Here is a 16,700-nt window from a genome sequence, read left to right as displayed (position 1 = left end):
GTTTTGGAGCTTCAGCATCAGTCCTTCCAATGAATACTCAAGGTTGATTTCCTTTAGGATTGACTGGTTTGATCTCCTTGCTGTCCAAGGGACTCTCAGCGTCTTCGGCAACACCATAGTTCAAAAGCAGCAGTTCTTCAGCACTCAGCCTTCTTTATGATCCAACTCTCACATCTGCACATAACTACTGGAAAAAACATAGCTTTGACTATACAGACCTTTGTTGGCAAAGTGATATCTCTGCTTTTCAACCGGAGGTGGGGGAACAAATCGGCTTTATCTCCTCATTGCTCAGATATCAGAAGAAAATGTGCCAACGTCTGCTGGTCACAGACACCAACCAGGCACTTTATGGCTAATAGTGCAGGCACCCATCAAATGCCTTTGCTCTCCACCGCTCTCCCCAACTCCGTCAACTTCACAGATGGAGTAAGAAACTCAGAGTATTGTCATGACTTGCCCAAGATCAAGTGGCGCCAAGCAGGGATGGCAGGAATACTGAATTTCCTTCTCTTTGTGACACTCATTCCTCCAACAAAATTACAGTGAGCACCCGCTCACTGGATCAGGCTTAGGAGTCTGGGGTCTCCACTCAGGGCTTTGAGGGTCTCAGATGAGAAGGCTGAGAGCCAAGGCCCACCCTGGGCCACTGGGAGCTGTGGGGACCAGGGGGCCTGAGGTTAAATGAAAGACAAGAGGGGCCTCAGGCTGGGGCAGGTGGGCTGCCAGTAGAGCAGAGAGAGGAAGAAGAGCAGAGAGAAAGGCAATACACCAAAAACATCCACTAAGCACCTCCTGAGCCTCCGGTGTGGGCTTCCCAGGTGGCGCTAGTGGTAAAGAACCCGCCTGCCAAAGCAGGAGACGTAAGAGACAAGGATTCAACCCCTGGGGTGGGAAGAGATCCCCTGGAGGAAGGCATGGCAACCCACTCCAGTATTCCTGCCTGGAGAATTTCATGGACAGAGGAGCCTGACGGGCTGTAGTCCCTAGGGTCACAAAGAATCGGACACAACTGAGGCAACTTAGCATGCACACCCGCATACACACCACCTGTATACCAGGCATTGAGGATACAATGCTGATTAAGGCAAAAGCAGGCATGAAACCTACAGTCTGGTGGAAGATGGAGACAGACATTGAACCATCACCCTGATTTGTAATCATTCATTAGAAATAGAGGTAAGGAACTTCCCTGGTGATCCAGTGGTTGGGAGTCTGCCTGCCAATGCAGGGGACATAGGTTCGATCCTTGGTGAAGGAAGATTCCATAAGTCGAGGGCCAACAAAGCCCATGCACCCAAACTACTGAAGCCCGTGTGCCCTAGAGCCTGTACTCTGCAACAAGAGATGCTACTCCAATGAGAAGCCTGAGTACCTCAACTAGAGTAGCCCTGCTCCCTCTCCCCACCCCCACCCCCGCCGCTGCAACTAAAGAAAGCCTGAAAGCAGCAACGAAGACCCAGCACAGACAAAAATAAAAATAAATTAATTAACTACATTTTCTTAAAAAAGAAATAGAGGTGAGGATTCTGAAGGGAAGGAACACAGTTCTAGGAGCCTGTGACTTAAGGACATAAGCTGGGTCTGGAGGAGGGGTCAGGGAGGGCTTCCTGGAGGAGGTGGTGCTGGGGCTGCGATCTGGAAGATGAGGAGGGAGGGAGGGAGGGAGAGAGAGAAGCAGTGACAAAAGGAGTGAGAGAGGATTAGAGACAGAGAAACGGGGAGGGAGAAAGACAGAGTTAGAGTTTAAGAGAAGATGCCGGATAAACAGAAGGAGCCAGAAGACAGTTGGAGGGTGAGGTAGACCAAAGTGATCCAGACTCAGCAGGCTGGACGCATTGGCACAGAGAGAGAGGGCTGGGGAGAGAGGGGGAGAAAAGAGAGACAAAGAGCAAAAAAAGAAAAGAGAGACAAAGAGCCAGCGAGGGCGGGAGGCTGAGAGAAAAAGAAAGACTGCAAGTGACTCCCAGCTCCCCACCCTCCGCGCCTGGACTTTCATCTCTGACACGGGTAGAACCTGAGTTCCCCTCGAGGATGCGAGGGGCGTTTAGGCTGGAGCTGAATAATGCATTTCACGTTCCAGGGCTGTTTTATCTTTCCCTTTGTAAACCTGGGTTCTGGAGTGGAGGCTGGCGGCAACCCACGGAGATACAGAGGCAGAGTGGGCAGGTGGGCGCTGCTGCAGGGAGGCAGGGCCAGGCCAGGCCCCCCACCTTCCCACACTCCCCACCCCCATCCCTCTACACTCCCACACCCCCAAACCCCCACCACCACTGCACCCCAGTGTCTTATTCTGGTTTTCAGCTGAAATTTAGCTCCTGCGAAAGAATCAGCTGTCAGTGAAGGTGCTTGTTGTTGAGCATTAACTGTTAATGAAGGTGTTAATAGGATGCTTTCCTAGGATGCTCACTGTGGACTAGTGTGTTCATTGTCAACCAAGATTTTTCTTAAATAGCATGTTTGCAGTTTACTAGGGTGTTAACTGTTAATCAGGATGTTTACTGTTCACTAGGGTGCTAACTAGGATGTTCAACAACAAGCAAGGTTTCTGATAAGTAGAGTGTTTGTAGTTAACTAGGGTGTTAATAACAAAGGTACTGGCTATTAAGTAGGGTGTTAAATAGGAGGCCTCAGGTCTGATCTCTGGGCAGTCATTGACTTGCTGAGCAACACTTACCAAGCATTGCCCTCTCTGGGCCTCAGATGTAAAGTAGGGTTTGGACCAGCAGGTGTGTGAGGGTCCAGTCACCTTCATCATTTGAGGCTGTGCCCATCAAGGTCTATTTCCCAGTCACAGAGGCCCAAGGGGGTGGCTCTGTCCTAGGTGTGCACTCAGCCTCCTCCAGACCCATCCATCTCCATTCATCCCCATCCCTGTCTCCTCCAGCCAGACCCCTCCCCGGATCCTGAGAGCCTCCTCCAGCCCCAAGTCGTGGACTCTGCAGTCACCAGCCCTTCTCCTCTCAGGAGACTAAGTACCAGGTGGGGGTGCTGGGGAGGATGCCAAGACCATCCCACCAGGCCTCTGCTCAGGACCTCCGGCACCTTTGCCACCCCAGAAGGCTGCTTTGGGGCCAGACACACACACACACACACACCCAAACCCCCTGCAAACACATCTGCAAACACACATTTGCTCTTAGGGCAAAGACCACACCCAGACAGGCCCACTGCCCCCTCAGCTCACCGCACCCCAGCCTCCTCCAGCCGCACCAGCGCCCACAATGAGCCTCCTGAGGCTCACACTTCTCCAGGCCCGGGCCTTGGCACAGGCTGCTCATGTGCTTGGGTATGTGCCCCTCACCCCCTCCTTGCCAGGTGACCAACTCATGCTCAGCTCAAACACCATCTCTCTGGGAAGCCCTCCCTGAGCCCCGGGCCACCTCAGAGCTCCCTGGTTTAGGCACTCCTTAGAAGCACCGGGCACAAAAAAATTTTAAAACAGAAAATAAGCACCAGGCAGAGTTGCAGAGACCAGGATGTGATGCTTTTCTCTCCTGTCTCCACTAGGCTGGGGGCTCCCTGAGACCATGTCCGTTTTGGCCTCCTTCACACACATCATGGAGCATGGTACCCAGAACACTTCACATGCATTTATACAATGAAGGAATGAGTAAGGAGATAAAGACATGAATGAGTAATGGTCAAATCTTCACACATACACAGCCAGAGAGAGAGAGAGAGAAATATGAAAACACACACACACACACAGGATTTAGAATTAGGAGACCCAAAACCAAATCCCGCTGGCTCCTTTCCGAATAGGTGACCCAGAGAAGTGTCGACCACTGAGCCTCAGTTTCCCCATTTGTATAAGATCAGGATAAATAAATAACCCCTGGCGTGACGTGGGGAATGAGATGCACTAGTAAGTGGCAAGTGCCCCAAGCGGGTCCCTTTTGTAGGGAGGCTGCCCGGTGCACACACACAGACACTAAGCCTGGCCAGAGGCAGGGCTCACATCTGGGGCCCTGGCTGGTGCCTCTTGGCCACGCAGAGAGCACAGCTGTGGATGTCGGTCCACACAGCGGGCCACCCTGACCAAAGGCTTGACGGGCATTTTCTTATTTAATTCTATCCACAGGTACCTCTACTAACCCCCATTTTATAGAAAAAATGAAAAAACAAAACTAAGGCTCTGAAAACATGTTTAGGATGATGGTGGGAAAGAAAAGAGGACCCTGTATGAGCAGCCCCACCTCTGTACCTTCTTTGTGGGTCCCCCCCTCTCTCTCCCACCCCGATACTGGCGTCTTCCTCCATCTCTTTCAATCCTTCTAGTTCCCCACCACCTGCCACCTTCCCCTCTTTTGTCCCCAGGACAAAGAGAGCTGGGGATAGGTCTGGGCTTGGCCTGGGTTCTGCCTGCCTCTGCCGCTCACTAGCTGTGTGATCTTGATTGAGTTGTGCCTCATTTTCTCCATCTGCAAAGTAGGGGTAATAATAATACCACCTAGATCTGTTGCGAGGAAATAAATAAGCTAATAGAAGTGGCTGCCCCAAACCGCGTTCCCTGTTGTGTGTGTCCACAGCTTACCTCCTATGGGCTTGCAAACTGTATTGAGACCTGAACTTGGGCTGAAGTGCCTGGGCCTAGGCACCCCTCGAGGGGCCCACAACCAATGACTGACAGGTCCAGGAATGTGAAAGCCCAGTTCATTTGCTTCCAGGTAGGACAAAGTCTGAGACACCCCTCCCACTCCAGAGCTCCCCATGGGATTTGGTTGCTCCCTTACCTGACCCCTACCTGTACACACTCTCTTAAGACATCTCTTGCACAGGAGTCTTGATCTCTAGGCCAAGACTTCTGGGGACCCTGGCCTAAGAAACAAGTCAAGCTGTTCAACATGGGCCTGGCTCAGAGGAAAGGCTCCTTCCATTTTGGTTACTACCATTATATGTTTTTTCAGGCTGCGCCCTATGGCACGTGAGATCCTAGTTCCCCACCTAGGGATGGAACCCATGACCCCCTGCACTGGGAGCATGGAGTCCTAACCACTGGACCACCAGGGAAGTCCCTAGCTACTATCATTTTAATTTTTGGCAACCCCAAAATAAATACCTTTGTCTCTTGAAGCTTTAATTTCCTCATCTGTAAAATGGGCACATTCACACCTGCTCTTCATAAAGCTACAATAAATAACTGAGTGAGAAATAAACACATGTCCCACCTTCACCAAGGAGTGGCCCTGGGTGAAAGGGTAGTTTCTGACCTTCTTTATCACTCCCACCTCCTAGCTCTCCCCCTAGTCCCAGCAGTTAGGAATCCCCACCGCAGCTTGACCCAGAGGAAGAAGCCCCTGCTTCCCTCCCCTAGAAGAAGGAAGACTTCCCATCAGACTGCAGATAACTGAAATCAGCACAGCCCTCCTCCCCTCTGAACAGCTGCCCTCATAGCCACAATCTACCCTCCCGACCCTTCTGGATGCAACTACAGTGGCCTGGGCAGTCACCCCATCCCACGACGTACTACAGCCAGCTTTTGCTAGTTTCACCAGAAGCAACTGGTACATTTTTAGAAATTTTGAGAACTGGTTGTTAAACCGTTGGCAACTGGAATAAGCCACAGTGGGAATGTTTACACCATGGAAATTGGCAAATGGTACCAAAACAAAAAGCAGACTTTTTTTTTTTTTGAGAATGAGTTTACCAGCATGCAATTAATTCTATCCCTTTAGCAGACCCCCACCTGAGCTCCTGTCTTGCCCAAACATATAAAATACTTTGTATTTTTCTAAGTCTTAAAAGCTAAACTACTTTGATTTCTGCATGGGGTCTTTTCACAGATTTCTTTTCTGTGGGTACATGGTTCACCTTAGGAAACAAACAAACAAAAAAAACCAGATTTCATATTCCCCTCTCAGCACCTCTAACTTTCAATATATATATCCCTCATAGAAAGGCCCATTGTGACCTCTTTTTAAAGATTTCTTGACCCAAAGGGTCTTAGAAATGTTGACTCCCAGAAACCCCAAGTTATAGAAACTTTAGATTCTGAAATCCTGAAACCTTTGACTCCTGATCTTAGACTTGGAACATCCCAATTTGGAGATTTGTTTCAGAGCTAGCAGGTGAGAAAATACTCCACCCCAGGGTAGTCAAACTAACCCTGTCTCCCTGGGAGTTCTTCAGGAGACCCCACGCTGGAGCCTTCCACTGCTCACTGGGTCCAGGGATAGAATGAAGCCTTGTCTTTTCAGTTGAGCCAAGTGAAAGTTGCTCAGTCATATCCAACTCTTTGTGACCCCATGGACTATACAGTTCATGGAATTCTCCAGGCCGGAATACTGGAGTGGGCAGCCATTCCCTTCTCCAAGGCATCTTCCCAACCCAGGGATCGAACCCAGGTCTCCCGCACTGCAGGCGGATTCTTTACCAGCTAAGCCACAAGGGAAGCCCAAGAATACTGGAGTGGGTAACCTATCCTTGCTCCAGCGAATCTTCCCAACCCAGGAATCAAACCAGGGTCTCCTGCATTGCAAGCGGATTCTTTACCAGTTGAGCCAAAGATCAAGTATTTGGTGTGAGTTTAGAATCCTGTGTGTGTGTGTGTGTGTGCACACTCAGTCACTCAGTCATGTCTCTTTGTGACCCCATGGACTATAGCCCACCAGGCTCCTCTATCCATGGGATTTCCCAGGCAAGAATACTGGAGTGGGTTGCCATTTCCTCCTCCAGGGGATCTTCCCAGCCCAGAGATCAAACCTGAGTCTCTTGCGTCTCCTGCATTGGCAGGCAGATTCTTTACACTGTGCCACGTGGGAAGCCATGGTGTCTTAAAATACTTATATTCAAACCCTGGAATTTCACTCAAGGTGGCAAGATGCCCACAACCATCATGAAAGATGTCTAGGAGGCAAAGCCACACTCCTGCCATTTTACATGCTCATGATGTTTACAGAAACCCCAAATGGCTCTCTCCCTCCTCAGTTATAGTTGAAGCTCTATAGAGCCCTCAATCAAAGAAAATTAAAATCACAGACATTTGGGGGTGGAAGGAACCTCACAGTCAGGCCCTGTCAAATGCTGAAATCTGTCGTACAGCATCGCCCCCCCACCAGAGAGTGCATTCAGCATCTGTTTGAATTCCTTCAGTGGCAGGGAGCTCACCACCTTGCAAGACAGCTCTCGTCACTGTGGTTCACCTTTAATTATACTGTTGGAACAAGATGCCCCTTCCCATAGCGCTGATCCTTAATAAACATCTCCAAGCTCCTCCCCTACAACAGCTGGGACATGGAAGAAATCAGGCCCTGCCTGACTGGGGAGCCCTAAAGCACCAGTTTTGGGATAGAAATGATGCTCTGGGCGCTCAGAGAAGGACCAGTCACTCTAATGAGCCTGACGACTCCCTTGAAACCAACCGCCGCCCCCCCACCAATTCAGCCTGTAATTTCTGAATATTCATGGACCCCTAAAGTCCCATGATCCAGTCCAAATCTCTTATCACATAGATGAGAAAATTGCAGCCCAGAGACCGAAGAGACTTTCCCAAGGTCAAGGTCACACAGTACTTAAGAGGCAGAGTCAGGATCCAAACCTATATCTTCTAACTCAAATCCTGCCAAGTTCCCCCCAGCCCACCCCACCCCCTCAGGCCCCATTTCCCAGCCCAGCCTAGACAAGCCCAGAATCTGAGATCTGAAGCAGAGCCTCCTCCCGGCTTTCCCTGCCTCCCGCTCCCCATCCCTGGAGTTGGGGAGAGGTTCGATCTGCCTGGCAACCCTCAGCCACAGCTGCCACAGGAGACCTTGGTGTGTACACAGGCCACTGAAGGGGGCGGACAGCTGGGCCTGGTGATGGGTGGTTTTAATATTTAAACACAGTTTGCTGCTACACAGCCAAAGGCAAAAGCCAGCTGCCTCCTTTTTCTTCTCCTTCCTCTCCTTCCTTCTTCCTTTTTTTTAAATCTTTAATGTCTCCCGCCAGCCCGCCAGTGGGGGAGGTGTTGCTGGAGTGTCATATTTCAAAGGGTTGCCACAGCTGGAGGGATATTCAGAGCGTTTCCAGCCAATCCATTGTGTATAAATATATAGATATATATATATAGGTTTCATTATCCCCTTCAGGGCTGCCAGAGAATATATTCTTTTAATATGTATAATATATTTGAGCTGCTACATGACTCGCCGAGGGGGGAGGGAGGGTGGGTGGCCCACAATTGACATTTCAGAGGCATTTCCAGGGAAGAGAAACAGCTGACTTTGGGAAAGGGGAGGACTGCGTTCAGTTGAGATTGACTTCTGGGGTCCTGTCGCTAGGAGGGCATGGGATCTCCATCTTCTGCCTGAGCCCAGCATGGAGATTTATCTGGTCCCTTGAGATGCTTCATCTGATCCTTTTGGGTATCTGTAGCTTTCCACTGTTCGGTGGTGTTCAGCTATAACAAAAGATTTGGGGGCCACTTTACCCAGATCTGCCACAGCCACAGAAGTTCAAGGCTGTATGCCTGCTGTGTGACCGTGGGCAAGCAGCTTAAACTCTCTGAACCTTAGTGCTTCTGTCTGTAAAAGGAGATGGCAGGCCTGCCTTGCAGGTGAAATCAGATTGTGTCGGTGAACATGGAAACAGATTGCCAAGTGGGTGTTCACAGTGGGGGATGTGACCCACTTATGGGAGTGAGGTCGGGGTGAGGGAGGTCTTCCCTGGAGAAGCGCCAGAGACCTCAGAGATAACTCCAGAAGAGGGTCAGGGCAAGGGAATAGTCCCTTCTCTCCCAAGCCAATATTCCCTACCTCCCAGGCCAGCAAGGCTAAGGGACCTTTAGGCCATTTAAGACCCACCAATGGGATGAGTCCAGAATGAACTGGGCTGCCCTCAATGGGCAGGCTCAGCTTGGAGTGAGCCCAGCGCCCGAGCGCCCCTGACTTCCACCTCCGCAAGTGCATGGTGCAAGGCCTGAACCTCTGTGTTCTGTGTCACTTGCCAATTCCTCTGGGTGATTCCCCCAGCTATTTCCCAGGAAGCAAAGGAGTATCTTGCTTAGTAGCTGGGATTATTTAGAAATGAGGTCAAAATTAAAAGGAGGCTTGTTTTCCCCTGGCATCTCTCAGCATCTCGAAATCTCCAATGGCCCCTGCCCATTTGTCTCTCTTGGGGTTCCTTCCTCATTCTCTTGCCACTGCCTCTTCCTTCACCCAGGAGAGGAGGACAGAGGTCACCAGGGTCCCAGTGGAAACAGACACCCTGACCTCTGGGGTAGGGGTTCCCACACACAGACCCAGACTGGTTGAATCAGCACCCCCAGGAAACTTCTGAGTGGGTAGACTGGGGGCCCAGGGATCATATTTCCCAACACTCCAGGGTGATGCTGAGGCCAAGTGTAGGAGCCACGGTGCTTGAGTTCAGAACCACAATCCACCCCCAAAGGCAGGGGAACAGAGGCAGGCTGGAGTCCGTCCTGGAATCCCTAAGTGTCTGCCAGCGGTCTTCAGTTCTGTGACCCTCCCTCTCCACTTGCTTTCCTCACACCGTTCCCCATCTCAGCACAGGACACTTCCAACCACCTAACTTTTTAAGGCATCATTTTGGATTCTCCCCTGTCCCTTATCTCTCATCTAACAGAAGAACACCCACCCCTATCTCTCATCTAACAGAATCCACCACCCGCCTGGCCACCCTGATTTGAGGAACCAGCATTTCTCCCCTGAATTATTACTATAGCTTCCTCTCTGGCTGCCCGACTTTCATGCCCTGCCCCAGCCCGTTCTCCTCCCAGCAGCCAGAAGGATCATTTAAAAATATGAATCTGATCATTTTCCTGGCCCTATTTCCCCCCTTTCCACATGCCTTCCCTTTGCATGACTGGCTCCATCTCATCTTTCAGCTCCTGGTTTAAATGTTGCCTCATTTGAGTCCCTCCCCTGACAGTTCTGGCCAAGAGCAGCCTCCCCCTCCTTGGTTACCCTTTATCTCTGCCCTTTCCTGGTTTCCTTCACAGCACTGATCCCAATTTGTAATTATTTGGTTGTTGTTTACTTGTTTGACAGTCTGTCTCCCCACTCAGGAGGGTAAGGTCCTAGGGGAAGGGCCTCATTTTCCTGTTTATTGTTCCCTCCCTGGGACCCAGCACAAAGACTGCTGCCCTGCACGGGCTTCCATATCAAATTCTGGAAGAGCAGGTATTTGATTGGCCAAATTCATCATTTCAAGTCAGGCTGCTTAGGTAATAAAAATACACACTCTCAGGTCAGATGACAATCCCATCTTCCAAGTGAGCAGGGTCCAGGAATGAGCAGGATGGTCTCGTCTAGAAGTGGTTGTCTGGCTAGGGCAAGGATGGAGTCCCCAGGACACTGGTCCAGCCTCTTAAGCCACGGATGAAGCAGAAAGGACAGGAGAGAACTGGAGGAGATGGTTCCCTACACACCCGTTTTACAGATGAGTAAATAGGTCTTTGGGCTTTTCTCTGTGACTCAGTGTAAAGAATCCACCTGCCAATGCAGGAGATGCAAGTACGATCCCTGGGTCGGGAAGATCCCATGGAGGAGGACATGGCAACCCACTCCGGTATTCTTGCCTGGGAAATCCTATGGCCAGAGGAGCCTGGGGAGCTACAGCCGGACACGACTTAGTGACTAAACAACAACAATAGGGACCTTCAGCCCCTCCCTTATACTGGGTGACTTCCAGAGGGGCAAGGCTCCCCAGCCTTGACCTCCAGACCTCACCCCTGGGCTCACAGACCTCGCGGCAGCTAATGAAGTTCTCTGAGGGGATTGAGAGGTCGAGTCTATCCCCCTGCCTCCGAGCAAGTCTGAGTGGCCGGGTGAGAAGACAGTCCTCCCGTCCTACCTCCCAGAGACGCCCTCCCTTCCCACGCCAAGTCTAGAGAAGGGTGTGGTGCGGTGGGAAGTTGGGCCTGGGGTTTGGGAGATCTCAGTTAGCCTCCCACCCGCTTTCTGAGCCTCCATTTCCCTTTCTGGACGAGATGAAGTATTTTGAGGCTGCGGAAGTCTCGCACCCGGCCCACGCGGTCTCTCGAAGTCCCCAGGCCGCCCTCCGCCCGCAGCAAGACTGCAGCGCAGCTTCTCCGCGGAGCGCTGGCGCCCCCTGCTGGAGCGAGATGGAAGGACAGTCCTGGCCCCGGCCGCCGTGGCGGTCTTCGGAGATGGCTTCCGCGGGCGGGGGTGCAGTACCAGGCTGGCACAGAGACATCGGGCTGGCAAGAGATTCAGACACGCAGGGACACAGATACATTCCAGTCCAACCCTAAAACATGGGCCCAATACCACCCGGGCCCTCCCCATGGTTCCAGGAGCACAGAAAAGCAAGGGGCAGAGGATGGCAGAAGGTGTGCAGAGTTTGGACACGTGGACCACAGGAGTGACTCGTATGTGTGTCCCGGAGGCCCTTCATGGTGTGTGAGGAAGCGGAAGAGGGTGGGCTGCATAAACACCTGGTGAGGGACAGGCACCCAGGGCCCCAGCGCTGCGAGAAATGCCACATGCAGTGGGCGGCAGGCTGAGCCCTAAGGGACAGGAGAGGAGGCAAGAGGCCTCTGCCACCTCTCAGGGTTACAGGAGACCCTCGGGAATTCCAGGTGTGAGGATCGAGACCCCTGGAGCCACCATGTCATGATTTCTCCTCTCCTGTGTGTGTTGCTCCCCTCCAGGGCTCAGAAAGTGTCAGGCTTCCCCGGGAACCACAGCAGGAACTGGCCACTGGGGAGGAAGTGCCCCCAGGCCCAGCGGATCCCTGGCTCAGAGCCCTAACATTTGGAAATCAGCCCTCGAAACTTTTTATTCATTCACTGGGGACATGCCACATGCTTGCTGGACACTGTCTGCGTCCAGTGGTGAGCCAAGTCCAGCCCTGATGATGCAGAGTAGGGAAGAGGGACCATATACAAAAAGCAAACAAATAGGTAATGTAATCCCATTGATTATCCAGCAGGTTCACGGTGTAGTATACCCAAGAGAATTGAAAACATACCACCATATGTCCACCCGCAGACGTACATGTGACTATTCATAGCAGCTTTAGTTCTGATACTTGAGAAATGGACACAGCCCAGGTGTCCATCAACAGGAAAGTGAACAAACCACCTGAGATCATCCATATGGTGGAATACAGCTCAGCCACAGGACTGCATGAACCCCCTCACGGCAAATGTGTGCGTGCGTGATTAGTTGCTCAGCTGTGTCCGACTCTTTGCAACCCTACGGACTGTAATCCGCCAGGCTCCTCTCTGTCCATGGGATTTCCCAGGCAAAAATATTGGAGTGGGTTGCCATTTCCTTCTCCAGGGGATCTTCCTGGACCTAGGGTCTCGAACCCAGGTCTCCTGCATTGCAGACAGACTCTTTTACTGTCTGAGCCACCATGGAAGCCCCAAAATGATGAGAGAGAATCTCAGAAACAATATCCTGAGCAAAGGAAATCAAACACAAAAGAATACATGCCAAATTATTCCACATATGTGGAATTCTAGAAAAGAAACAGCTGAGCTATAGTTACAAAAAGTGGATGGGTGAGTGTATGGGGCAGGGAAAAAGCCATCTGACTGAACTTTGGAGAGTGATGGAAACGTTGATTCCAGTGCATACGTATTTGTCAAAATTTGGCAGACTGTACATGCTAAATGAATGTCTTGTAAGTTATACCGCAATAAAGTGGTTTTTTAAAAGGTGCAATGCCAAGAGCTATAAAGACAATAGAATGAAGGGAAAAGGAGTGTGTTGAGGATTATGTGATCAGAGATGCCTCTCTGAGGAGTCAATATTTAAACTAAGAACTAAAATACATGAGCTGGACTTGGGTGTGTCTTAGGGGAACCATCTCAGGGGCAGGACAACCAAGTGCAAAGACCCTGAGGCAGGAAGGCCCCTCCCTCCATGCTCCAAACACCTGAAACAAAGCTTATGCCAGCAGATACCCAAGGGCTGCCAATCACTGGCCTAAATGAAACAAAAAGGAGGCTTTCTACTCTTTCCACAGTCTTGGTTTTCTGGTTGTGCCTACAGACTGCTGTAACTGGTGGGCTCTTAGGGTGCACACTAGCTCTGGGTTTCATTTGGGTGGATGAAACCTACATCTCCAGGGCAGGAGGGAGACATAGGGGTATCCCTGGCATTTCTTGCTTCTCTGTCTCCCCTGGGGTCCCCTGAAAGCAGACCCTGAGCAAAGGACGCAGGTGCTTTTGCAGGGAAGTGGTCCCAGGAGACACAATCTAAGAGGAATAAGTGAACCTGGGAAGGAAAGAAAGCTTAATACAGGGCTGTTAATGTGGGGTTCCTGCTGTGTGTAATGGAGGCTGGATCTGGCTGGGGGCCTCTGGGACACTGCATGAAGCACATGGATGAGGTCCAGTCCTGGGACATGAATTTGGCTCGTCCAGTTGCCTGGTATGTAGGCTAAGCCAGTTCTGGCCAGAGAATGCCCTCTGGCAGAGAGACACCCAGAAAGATGTCAGTGAGGGTGGTACAGTCTGCAAGCCACCTGCTGCATGGGCTGAGGGAGGGGATTGAGCAGGGCACCAACCGCATCTGCTGCAGCATCTGACTGGGGACACGGGGCAGGAACTATAGAGTTCTGCAAATTATATTTCACTGCAGGATATAAGAATCCGAATCTCATAAGGTGCAGTCGCTTTAACATGACTGACTCTGGCATCACCTTAGAAGTAGCCTGGTCCCTTCAAGCCAAAAACCAGGGCTCCCCCCAACTCCTCATCTTTTTTACTCCCATATCCAATCAAACTCCAAGACCTATGGATTCTTGCTTCCTTCCTGCTCTCTAGGACCTGGACTCATGTCCTCCTACCACTCCCCAGTCAAGCCAGGTAGCCAATGAGCCAGCAGAGTGAGCCTTAACATTCCAGCCTTGCCTTGCTCCTCCCTCACTCCATCCTTGCTGTGGCTCCCACCAGCCTCAGCAGTATTCATCAGTCATCTATCCCTGATCTACCTGCTTTTGTGATTTACTTAACATTGTCCTTCAAGTTGACTTGCCTGTTTGATTTATGTACATTTATCTTCAAAACAAAACTATTAAAATCCCATACTATTTAAAAATCCTTGTGAAATCATGAATTTGACATCTTATCTAAAATCATTCAGCCTCTTTCCTCTTTCCCTCCTTGGTACCCTCTTGAGGATCAGAAGTGGATGTTAGGGTGGGCATCCTAGGGAAGCTATGCCCGTCAGCAGGGAGCCTGAGTCTGGGTACCACTGCCAGCCCCCAGCTACTCCCTCGACATTCTATCTAAGCTTTAGCATCTCCCCCCCGGAATACCAGCTCTCTTCTGGCAGCCCTCTCTGCCTCCTATCCCCCTTACCCCATCCAGACCACCTCAAACAGATGCTTTATAACCTAGGGTTGGCCACACTACACCCCTGCTCAACCCCCTTCAATTGCTCCCATACCCCTGAGACAGGGTTCAAACTCCTTTCAGCATTGGAGGATTTCTTGACCTCACTCCCTCTACCTCCTCTGCCTCCTCAACTCCCACCCTACATACACACACACACACAGACACACACAGACACACAGACACAGACACACACACACACACACACACACACAATTAGAGTAGCACTCACCTGCTTCCAGACTTTTAGCTACGCTGTTCTCTCTGCCTGACATTTTCTTCCCACATCTTTATGTACCTGATGCTCTCCTCTTCATCCTTCAAAACCCATTTCAAATAGCCATTGCTTTCTAGATTGTATTCACTCTCTGAGCTCCCAGAAGAATTAATTTCTCTCTCATTTGACTTCCCACATTCCTCTGCCCCCCTGTCTGTTACAGTACAAATCATCTGGTGTCATAGACGCTTGTTTAGATGCTTCTCTTCCTATGTGGCTGAGGGTGTTTCTTTTAAAGAAAAGGGTCTGAGGTGTGTCTTACTCATAAAGCATTCACAAACACTTATTTAGTACCTTCTGTATACCAGGCACAGTGAAGGATATGGTAGATACAGTCATGAGCAAGATAGACCCAGTATTTCTCTTCTGAATCTCACAGCCTACAAGGGACTAAACAGACAGACAAACAAATGAGTATATAACTTCCAAATTGTGGTAAATGCTATTAAGGAAGCACCCTCGGTGTTTGGAGAGAGAATGATGAGGAATCCATTTGGATAGGGCGGAATAGAAGGCCTTTTGTCAGGTGACATTTGAAGTTGAAGAAGAGAGCAAGAAGACAGGCTGAGGGCAGTGTTCCAGGCAAAGAAAACAGCCATGCAAAGGCCCTGAGTTGGGAAAGTGATATATTTCCTGATGAGCATGGAGGTCAAGGTGTTTGGAGTAAGAAGGAGAGCAAGATGAGGATACAAGGGTGATGGTGTCTAGGGACTTCCCTGGTGGTCCAGTGGCTAAGAATCTGCCTTCCAAGGCAGGGGATGTGGGTTTGATCCCTGGTAGGGCTTCCCTGGTGGCTCAGAGGTTAAAGCGTCTGCCTGCAATGTGGGATACCTGGGTTTGAGTCAGTGTGGGATACCTGGGTCGGGAAGATCCCCTGGAGAAGGAAATGGCAACCCACTCCAGTATTCTTGCCTGGAGAATCCCATGGACAGAGGAGCCTGGTGGGCTACAGTTCAAGGGGTCGCAAAGAGTTGGACACGACTGAGCAACTTCACTTTCACTTTCAGGGGAACTAAGATCCCACACGCCACAGGGCAACTACTGAGCCCACACACTCCAGAGCCTACAGCAAAGAAGATCCAGCACAGTCAAAATTAAAAAAAAGAAAAAGAAAAAGAAAAAGGGTGGTGGCGGGCAGATGACACAGAACAGAGCAGACATCACTGATGGTGCTTCAGTCATCAGTACACACACCCCCTGCTGGCTTCCTGTGTCTTGCTGCCTGAGAGTCACTTACCCACAGCCTTGAGCTTGGCTGAATTCTGAGGACAAGTCAGGAGAGTTAAAGCCCAGGGTGACCCTGGATCAATGAGGATCAGAATTTAGAGGATAAACACCCCCATCTTCCCTCCGGGCCAAGATGAGTCCAGGATGTGCCCTGGGAAGGGAGACACCTGGGGCACGAAATTTGAGACTCTCACTCTCAGAGTTGTGCAAGCGTCGAGTCAGCATCTGAGAGCAAGCACCTCCTTAACTGTTTTTATAACTGCTTTTTGAGATGTAATTTAAATACTATAAAGTTCACCCTCTTAAAGTGCACCATTCAGCGGTTTTTAGTATATTCACAAAATTGGACAACCATCACCACTCTTTAATTCCAGAACATCTTCATCACCCTGAAAGGAACCCTGAACCCATTAGTCACTTCCTGTCTCACTCCCATCTCACCCCAGCCCCAGGCAGCCTCTCATCTCCTTTCTGTCTCCATGGATATGCCCGCTGTGGGCATTTCACAGAAATGGAATCATACAGTACTTGACCTTTTGTGACTGGCTTCTCTCACTTGCTGCTGTTCAGTCGCTAAATCGTGTCCGACTCTGCAACCCCATGGACTTTAGCCCACCAGGTTTCTCCATCCTCCACTGTCTCCCAGAGTTTGCTCAGAGTCATGTCCACTAGGTCAGTGATGCTATCAAACTATCTCGTCCTCTTTCACTTAGCATAATGTTTTCAAAGTTCATCCAACATTCCATGCATGTGTCAATACTTCATTCCTTTTTTATGGCTGAATAACATTTCATTGTCTGGATAAACCACATCTTGTTTATGCATTCCTCAGCTCGTGGACATTTGAGTTGTTTCTATTTTGGGGGGCTATTATGACAAATGCTG

Source organism: Muntiacus reevesi, chromosome 2 (genome assembly GCF_963930625.1).
Source record: "Muntiacus reevesi chromosome 2, mMunRee1.1, whole genome shotgun sequence".
NCBI lineage: Eukaryota > Metazoa > Chordata > Mammalia > Artiodactyla > Cervidae > Muntiacus > Muntiacus reevesi.
The sequence above is the reverse complement of the archived record's forward strand: the minus strand, read 5'-3'. Positions refer to the sequence as shown.